Source organism: Chrysemys picta, unplaced genomic scaffold (genome assembly GCF_011386835.1).
Source record: "Chrysemys picta bellii isolate R12L10 unplaced genomic scaffold, ASM1138683v2 scaf1286, whole genome shotgun sequence".
Lineage (NCBI taxonomy): Eukaryota > Metazoa > Chordata > Testudines > Emydidae > Chrysemys > Chrysemys picta.
The window spans coordinates 1-8,599 of record NW_027053993.1 but is presented as its reverse complement, the minus strand read 5'-3'; the positions used below and the strand labels follow the sequence as shown (position 1 = coordinate 8,599).

The 8,599-nt window shown below is 48.0% G+C and overlaps 1 long non-coding RNA gene across 1 annotated transcript; it reads left to right on the top strand.

Moving 5' to 3' along the window:
- Positions 1 to 1,593: 1,593 nt before the first annotated feature.
- Positions 1,594 to 6,270, top strand: LOC135979845 (uncharacterized). Its single transcript, XR_010597088.1, has 3 exons — positions 1,594 to 1,708; positions 4,043 to 4,120; positions 6,146 to 6,270. It is a non-coding gene; the product is annotated as an uncharacterized LOC135979845 (long non-coding RNA).
- Positions 6,271 to 8,599: the final 2,329 nt, after the last annotated feature.

Here is an 8,599-nt window from a genome sequence, read left to right as displayed (position 1 = left end):
ATGTCTAAAGGTACATGTGTCTTATTAACTCTGTTTTCTCCTAGAACTCCAGGAAGAAATCACAGCCAGTGTGGAACCGAACATCCAACACTATCTGTGATTTGGGGGGCGTGTCATAACTATAAAGGGAAGGGTAATAGCTGTCCTGTGTACAGTACTATAAATCCCTCCTGGCCAGAGACTCCAAAATCCTTTTCCCTGTAAAGGGTTAAGAAGCTCAGGTAACCTGGCTGGCATCTGACCTAAAGGACCAATAAGGGGACAAGATACTTTCAAATCTTGGGGGGGGGAAGGCTTTTGTTTGTGTTCTTTGTTTGGGAGAGTGTTCGCTCTCGGGACTGAGAGGGACCAGACATCAATCCAGGTTCTCCACATCTTTCTAAGCAAGTCTCTCCTATTTCAAACTTGTAAGTAAATAGCCAGGCAAGGCGTGTTAGTTTTCCTTTGTTTTCTCAACTTGTAAATGTACCTTTTACTAGAGTGTTTCTCTTTGTTTGCTGTACTTTGAACCTGAGACTAGAGGGGAGTCCTCTGAGCTCTTTAAGTTTGATTACCCTGTAAGGTTGATTTCCATACTGATTTTACAGAGATGATTTTTACCTTTTTCTTTAATTAAAAACCTTCTTTTTAAGAACCTGATTGATTTTTTCCTTGTTTTAGATCCAAAGGGGTTTTGGATCTTGATTCACCAGGAGTTGGTGGGAGGAAGGAGGGGAATGGTTAATTTCCCCTTGTTTTAAATCCAAGGGGTTGGATTTGTTTTCACCAGGGATTTGGTGAAGGTTTTTTCAAGGTTTCCCAGGGAGGGAATCCATTGAAAATGGTGGCAGCCGAACCAGAGCTAAGCTGGTAATTAAGCTTAGAAGTTTTTATGCAGGCCCCTACATTTGTACCCTAAAGTTCAAAGTGGGGATCTCAGTCCTGACAGTAGCATTGGGAGCAGCCTCTGATGTTTTACTGTCTAGCCGGCTTGCTTCCTAGAATGAAGACGCATTAAGTGGGTTGATCCACAGAGAGTAGCTCAAACCTTCAAAGTGTCAGGCCAGCAGCAGGACATTAGGATTAGTGTGTGCGTGTGTGTTGCTGGGGGTGCTCTTCACCTCCCCTTTTGGGAAGTTAATCCAAAACTGTGGGGTTGAAATAGTGCTTGGATTCCACTGACACTAGATGCTGCCATCCTGTGGCTTAGCATTAGTGTCTGGGATGACTTGGGGCAAGATCTCAACCTCCCCGCAACCCACTTCACTGCTGCCAGAATCCCTCCTGCCCCCCCTGCTAGAGCCACCTCCCTGCCCAACCTGGGTGGGGGTGGAGAAGAGGGTTCTGATAACTTGAGGTGTGGTTTGGAGGTGGAACAGCTGTCAAGGGCACTGAGGGGGAGGTAGCAGGAGCTCACCCTAGAAGGAGCGGGGTTGGCACTGGAGGTTACTAGAAAGGACAAGAAGACTCCATTCTGGGGTTCAGGAGGTGAATTCATCTCTCAGTGGTGTTCAGGTGCTGAGTGGAAATACTGCTGGTTCCAGGTGCCCTTAAATCCCCCAGATTCCTCGGGGCGTTTGAGTCTCTGACAGGTTCTCGTTCCCTTGCAGGAGGAGGACGTCACGGCCAAAGTGATGCACCCGCATCATCCGCCACTTGCGCCAGGTGCCTGAGACACTGCAGAGGCTGCGCCTCTGAGGCCTTCAGCAACTCCCGCTCCCTGCTGCAGGTACTGCTCTGTCTCACTGTAAATGTCGAGCTAGTGGAAGGGGAAATGGAGCCCCCTGGCACTCACTAAAGGGGAAAGTGGTGGATTCTCCATCTCTTGATGTCATTGAATGAAGACTAGATGCCTTTCTGGAATGTGTGTGCCCAAAAAGTAACTATTGTACTATACAGGAGGCCTATGATATGCAGGGGCTTAGATGAGATGCTCTAAAGGTCTCTTGTGGCCATAAAGTCTACAAATTTTGGAAACACTGAGTGTAGTATTGGGAGCAGCCTCTGATGTTTTACTGTCTAGCCGGCTTGCTTCCTACAATGAAGACGCATTGAGTGGGGTGATCCACAGAGAGTACCTGTGTCAAGGCTGTATCCCCACTTTGAAGTTTAGGATACAAATGTAGGGGCCTGCATGAAAACTTCTAAGCTTAACCACCATCCCAAGGCTAATTTCCTCCCCTGGGTAGCCTTGAGAAACCTTTCCCCAATTCCCTGGTGAATACAGATCCAAACCCCTTGGATCTTAAAACAAGGAGAAATTAACCATCCCCCCTCCTTCCTCCCACCAACTTCTGGTGAATACAGATCCAACCCCCTTGGATCTAAAAGGAGGAGAAATTAACCATTCCCCTCCTTCCTCCCACCAACTCCTGGTGAATCAAGATCCAAACTCCTTGGATCTTAAAACAAGAAAAAATCAATCAGGTTCTTAAAAATAAGGCTTTTAATTAAAGAAAAAGGTAAAAACCATCTCTGTAAAATCAGTATGGAAATTAACCTTACAGGGTAATCAAACTTAAAGAGCTCAGAGGACTCCCCTCTAGTCTTAGGTTCAAAGTACAGCAAACAAAGATAAACACTCTAGTAAAAGGTACATTTACAAGTTGAGAAAACAAAGGAAAACTAACATGCCTTGTTTGAAATAGGAGAGACTTGTTTAGAAAGATGTGGAGAACCTGGATTGATGTCTGGTCACTCTCAGTCCCGAGGGCGAACACCCACACAAACAAAGAACACAAACAAAAGCCTTCCCCTCCCCAAGATTTGAAAGTATCTTGTCCCCTTATTGGTCCTTTAGGTCAGATGCCAGCCAGGTTACCTGAGCTTCTTAACCCTTTACAGGGAAAAGGATTTTGGAGTCTCTGGCCAGGAGGGATTTTATAGTACTGTACACAGGACAGCTGTTATCCTTCCCTTTATAGTTATGACAACCTCAAACCTTCAAAGTCTCAGGCCAGCAACAGGACATTAGCATTGGTTGGGTGTGGCAGTGACATCACAAAGGCCTTTTGCAGGACGTCAGCCTATTGGTCAAATGTGTTAGGGAGGTGGTGACCTCAGAGAGAGATGCTGACATCAGCCTGACAGGACAGGAGCACAGGGCCAGGGAAACCTCAGAGACCCCTGTGGCTTTGCTTCAGCAAGTCTCCTTCTCAAGGTTTCTTTTTGAGGACTGAGAGAGTGTTCACGTATTTAAGTGCGTGCAGGAGCCTCTTTCGAGTTTTCTCCTTTCCTTTTACTGATTTTACTAGAAAACAGGCGTCCCTGTTGAGAAAGTAAGAGCCTCGGAGAGGTTTGTAACCTCTTCAGTCTGATCCACCTGGTGCCATCTGCATTCTAGGCATGGAAAACATTAGTTCAAGGTGGCAGAATTTTATAGCCCACCTGGGACTTTGTCCCGTGGAATCACTGGGGACATTAGGATTTGTCCTTTTCATTTTAAGTTTTCCTCCATCCCTCCTTCCTTTCCTTTCATCTCTTACTTCTTTTGTCCTTTCTCCTGTTCCCCTCCCACCACCAGGAGCGGTGTGTGTGTGTGTGTGTGTATGTTTGTTGCTGGGGGTGCTCTTCACCTCCCCTTGTGGGGAGTTCATGCAAAACTGTGGGGTTGAAATAGTACTTCGACTCCACTGACACTAGATGCTGCCATCCTGTGGCTTAGCATTAGTGTCTGGGATGACTTGGGGCAAGATTTCAACCTCCCCGCAACCCACTTCACTGCTGCCAGAATCCCTCCTGCTCCGCCTGCTAGAGCTGCCTCCCTGCCCAACCTGGGTGGGGGTGGAGAAGAGGATTCTGATAACTTGAGCTGTGATTTGGAGGTGGAACAGCTGTCAAGGGCACTGAGGGGGAGGTAGCAGGAGCTCACCCTACAAGGAGGGGGGTTGGCACTGTAGGTTACTAGAAAGGACAAAAGACTCCATTCTGGGCTTCAGGAGGTGAATTCATCCCTCAGTGGTGGGCAGTTGCTGAGTGGAAATACTGCTGGTTCCAGTTGGCCTTAATTCCCCCTGATTCCTCGGGGCGTTTGAGTCTTTGACACGTTTACGTTCCCTTGCAGCAGGAGGACGTCACCGCCAAAGTGATGCACTAGCTCCGCATCATCTGGCACTTGCGCCAGCTGCCTGAGACACTGCAGGTGTGTGTGTGTGTTGCTGGGGGTGCTCTTCACCTCCCGTTGTGGAAAATTGATCGAAAACTGTGGGGTTGCAATAGTGCTTGGACTCCACTGACACTAGATGCTGCCATCGTGTGGCTTATCATTAGTTTCTGGGATGACTTGGGGCAAGATCTCAACCTCCCCACAACCCACTTCACTGATGCCAGAAACCCTCCTGCCCCCCCTTCTAGAACCGCCTCCCTGCCCAACCTGTGTGCGGGTGGAGAATTGGGTTCTGATAACTTGAGGTGTGGTTTGGAGGTGGAAGAGCTGTCAAGGGCACTGAGGGGGAGGTAGGAGGAGCTCACCCTACAAGGAGGGGGGTTGGCACGGGAGGTTACTAGAAAGGAGAAGACGACTCCATTCTGGGGTTCAGTAGGTGAATTCATCCCTCCCTGCTTAAGGTACTGCTCTGGCTCACTGTAAATGGGGAGCTAGTGGAAAGGGAAATGGAGCCCCCTGGCACTCACTAAAAGGGAAAGTGGTGGATTCTCCATGTCTTGATGTCATTGAATGAAGACTAGATGACTTTCTGGAATGTGTTTTTCAAAAAAGTAACTGTTGTGCTATACAGGAAGCCCATGATATGCAAGGGGTTAGATGAGATGCTCTAAATTTCTCTTCTGGCCATAAAGTCTCCTAATTTTCTTAAAACTGAGTGTAGCGTTGGGAGCAGCCTCTGATGTTTTACTGTCTAGCCGGCTTGCTTCCTAGAATGAAGACGCATTGAGTGGGGTGATGGACAGAGAGTAGCTCAAACCTTCAAAGTGTCAGGCCAGCAGCAGGACATTAGCACTTCCGGGGATGGGTGTGTGTGGCAGTGACATCACAAAGGCCTTTTGCAGGACGTCAGCCTATTGGTCAAAGGTGTTAGGCAGGTGGTGACCTCAGAGAGAAATGCTGACATCATCCAGGCAGTGTTGCAAGGCCAGGGAAACCTCAGAGACCCCTGTGGCTTTGCTTGAGCAAGTCTCCTTCTCGAGGTCTCTCTTTGAGGACTGAGAGAGTATTAGGGTTGATGAATGTGAGTGCGAGCAGGAGCCTCTTTCGAGTTGTCTCCTTTCCTTTTACTGATTTTACTAGAATACAGACGTCCCTGTTTAGAAGGTAAGAGCCTCCAAGTGGTTTTGGAAGCTGCTCAGTCTGATCCATCTGGTGCCAGCTGAATTCTAGGCATGGAAAACACTAGTTCAAGGTTGCAGAATTTTATAGTCCACCTGGGATTTTGTCCCGTGGAATCACTGGGGACATTAGGGTTTGTCCTTTTCGTTTTACCTTTTCCTCCATCCCTCCTTCCTTTCTCTTCATCTCTTACTTCTTTTGTCCTTTCTCCTGTTCCCCTCCCACCACCAGGAGTGGGGTGTGTGTGTGTGTGTGTGTGTTGCTGGGGGTGCTCTTCACCTCCCCTTGTGGGAAGTTGATCCAAAACTGTGGGGTTGAAATAGTGCTTGGACTCCACTGACACTAGATGCTGCCATCCTGTGGCTTCGCATTAGTGTCTGGGATGACTTGGAGCAAGATCTCAACCTCCCTGAAACCTACTTCACTCTTGCCAGAATCCCTCCTGCCCCCCCTGCTAGAGCCGCCTCCCTGGCCAACCTGAGTGGGGGTGGAGAACAGTGTTTTTTTCATACATTCATAGATTCTAGGACTGGAAGGGACCTCGAGAGGTCATCGAGTCCAGTCCCCTGCCCGCATGGCAGGACCAAATACCTGGGTGGGGGTGGAGAAGAGGGTTCTGATAACTTGATCTGTGGTTTGGAGGTGGAACAGCTGTCAAGGGCACTGAGGGGGAGGTAGCAGGAGCTCACCCTAGAAGGAGGGGGGTTGGCACTGGAGGTTACTAGAAAGGACAAGAAGACTCCATTCTGGGGTTCAGGAGGTGAATTCATCCCTCAGTGGTGGGCAGGTGCAGATTGGAAATACTGCTGGTTCCAGGTGGCCTTAATTTCCTCTCATTCCTCGGGGCGTTTGGGTCTCTGACAGGTTCTCGTTCCCTTGCAGCAGGAGGACGTCACCGCCAAAGTTCTGCACCAGCTCCGCATCATCCGTCACTTGGGCCAGGTGCCTGAGACACTGCTGGGGCTGTGCCTCTGAGGCCTTCAGCAACTCCCGCTCCCTGCTGCAGGTACTGCTCTGGCTCACTGTAAATGGGGGAGCTAGTGGAAGAGGAAATGGAGCCCCCTGGCACTCACTAAAAGGGAAAGTGGTGGATTCTCCATCTCTTGATGTCATTGAATGAAGACTAGATGTCTTTCTGGAATGTGTGTGCCCAAAAAGTAACTATTGTCCTATACAGGAAGCCTATGATATGCAGGGGGTTAGATGAGATGCTCTAAAGGTGTCTTCTGGCCATAAAGTGTATTAATTTTGGAAACACTGAGTGTAGCATTGGGAGCAGGCTCTAATGTTTTACTGTCTAACCGACTTGCTTCCTAGAATGAAGACGCATTGAGTGGGGTGATCCACAGAGAGTAGCTCAGACCTTCAAAGTGTCAGGCCAGCAGCAGGATATTAGCACTTCAGGGGATGGGTGGGTGTGGCAGTGACATCACAAAGGCCTTTTGCAGGAGCTCAGCCTATTGGTCAAAGTTGTTAGGGAGGAGGTGACCTCAGAGAGAGATGCTCACATCAGCCAGGCAAAACAGGGGCGCAGGGCCAGGGAAACCTCAGAGACCCCTGTGGCTTTGCTTCAGCAAGTCTCCTTCTCGAGCTCTCTTTGAGGACTGAGAGAGTATTAGGGTTCACATATGTGAGTGTGAGCAGGAGCCTCTTTCAAGTTTTCTCCTTTCCTTTTACCCATTTTACTAGAAAACAGAAGTCCCTGTTGAGAAATAAGTGCCTCGGAGAGGTTTGTAACCTGTTCAGTCTGATCCACCTGGTGCCATCTGAATTCTAGGCATGGAAAACACTAGTTTAAGGTGGCAGAATTTTATTCCCTCCCTGGGATTTTGTCCCGTAGAATCACTGGGGACATTAGGAAAATAACAAGGAGTCTGGTGGCACCTTAAAGACTAACAGATTTATTTGGGCATAAGCTTTCGTGAGTAAAAACCTCACTTCTTCGGATGCATAGAGTGAAAGTTACAGATGCAGGCATTATATACTGACACATGGAGAGCAGGGAGTTACTTCACAAGTGGAGAACCAGTGTTGACAGGGCCAATTCAAAAATCAGGGTGGATGTAGTCCACTCCCAATAATAGATGAGGAGGTGTCAATTCCAGGAGAGGAAAAGCTGCTTCTGTAGTGAGCCAGCCACTCCCAGTCCCTATTCAAGCCCAGATTAATGGTGTTGAATTTGCAAATGAATTTTAGTTCTGCTGTTTCTCTTTGAAGTCTGTTTCTGAAGTTTTTTTTGTTCAATGATAGTGACTTTTAAATCTGTAATAGAATGACCAGGGAGATTGAAGTGTTCACATACTGGCTTATGTATGTTACCATTCCTGATGTCCGACATGGGGACATTAGGGTTTGTCCTTTTCCTTTTACCTTTTCCTCCATCCCTCCTTCCTTTCTCTTCATCTCTTACTTCTTTTGTCCTTTCTCTTGTTCCCCTCCCACCACCAGGAGTGGTGTGTGTGTGTGTGTGTCTGTGTATTCCTGGGGGTGCTCTTCACCTCCCCCTTTCACTAAAAGGGAAAGTGGTGGATTCACCATCTCTTGATGTCATTGAATGAAGACTAGATGCCTTTCCAGAATGTGTGTTCCCAAAAAGTAACTATTGTACTATACTGGAAGCCTATGATATGGAGGGGGTTAGATGAGATGTTGTAAAGGTCTCTTCTGGCCAGAAAGTCTCCTACTTTTGGAAACACTGAGTGTAGCATTGGGAGCAGCCACTGATGTTTTACTGTCTAGCTGGCTTGCTTCCTAGAATGAAGACGAATTTTGTGGGGTGATCCACAGAGCGTAGCTCAAACCTTCAAACTGTCAGGCCAGCAGCAGGACATGAGCACTTTAGGGTTTGGTTGAGTGTGGCAGTGATATCACAAAGGCTTTTTCAAGGACCTCAGCGTACTGGTCAAAGGTGTTAGGGAGCTGGTGACTTCAGAGAGAGATGCTGTCTTCAGCCAGGGAGGACAGGGCCTTACGACCAGGGAAACCTCAGAGACCCCTGTGGCTTTGCTTCAGCAAGTCTCCTTCTCAAGGTTTCTTTTTGAGGACTGAGAGAGTGTTCACGTATTTAAGTGCGAGCAGGAGCCTCTTTCGAGTTTTCTCCTTTCCTTTTACTGATTTTACTAGAAAACAGACGTCCCTGTTTAGAAGGTAAGAGCCTCCAAGAGGTTTTGGCAGCTGCTCAGTCTGATCCATCTGGTGCCAGCTGAATTCTAGGCATGGAAAACAGTAGTTTAAGATGGCAGAATTTTATTCCATCCCTTGGATTTTGTGCCGTAGAATCACTGGGGACATTAGGGTTTGTCCTTTTTGTTTTACCTTTTCCTCCATCCCTCCTTC